The following is a 999-nucleotide window of genomic DNA, read 5'->3' as shown; positions in this document are numbered from 1 at the left end:
TCAATTAATAATGAATAATCTACATATACTATACAATTGATTTATAGCAAATAAATTATTTTAAAAATAAGTTTGAAATATGTCGAAATTCATATTAACGAATAATAATTGATGAAAGAGATATTTAGAACCAGGCTCATTGAAGTCGGTCGGTATTAATTAAGAAGCTAACTTAGATGATATCAATGCCAAGTGGACTATCAATCATTCAGTCTATAAACATGAGGAATCAATTCTTTTCTGATGAGTGATTTATTTTAATTTGGGAAAATATTTATATCAGTGTTATAATTATAATGTTATGGATTATAATAAAATGATTAGGAAATAACATAATTATTTAATAAATATATTGTAATTATTAAATGTTTGGTTAATTAAAAAAAATATTGTGCATAATATAAATTATGTGTTTGATTTTATATTTTTTAAAATTGGATAAATTTTTATTTCTTTTGTTAATTTTGGTTATCTTATAAGATTGTGCAAGAAGAGTTATTGAATATTAGATTTATATCGTTAGATAAACTTGCATATATACATTATAACTTGTACTACTAATTTATTTTATTTTTGTTGACGTTTATGACATTTTAAAAATTAAATTATAATATTAAAGTACATTAGATTTTTATGTTATTTAAGTATAAATTAGCAATAGGGTGATTAGTTTATTTAGTTCAACTTATGTAATCATTAATATCATAATTTTTGACAAATTACTCATCAATCCATGTTCTATAATATTAGTCTCATTTTTATGCAATTTAATATGTGGATGAATTTGAGACCTCTAAATAGTGATATTCTTTTTTAAGTTGTGGATGAATAGTATATGAAGCTTTAACAATCTAACATTATATATGAGTGCTATTGTTTCTAAGTGTTGTAACTAGTGGTGGCAAATGAATGGGTTAAAAATGGATCAATATAAAATAGGTAGAATTCAATATGAAGATAGTATCTGAATATATATATATATATATATATATATATATA

The sequence above is a fragment of the Solanum pennellii genome, chromosome 2 (genome assembly GCF_001406875.1).
Source record: "Solanum pennellii chromosome 2, SPENNV200".
Taxonomy (NCBI): domain Eukaryota; kingdom Viridiplantae; phylum Streptophyta; class Magnoliopsida; order Solanales; family Solanaceae; genus Solanum; species Solanum pennellii.
Note: the sequence above shows the minus strand (reverse complement) of the source record.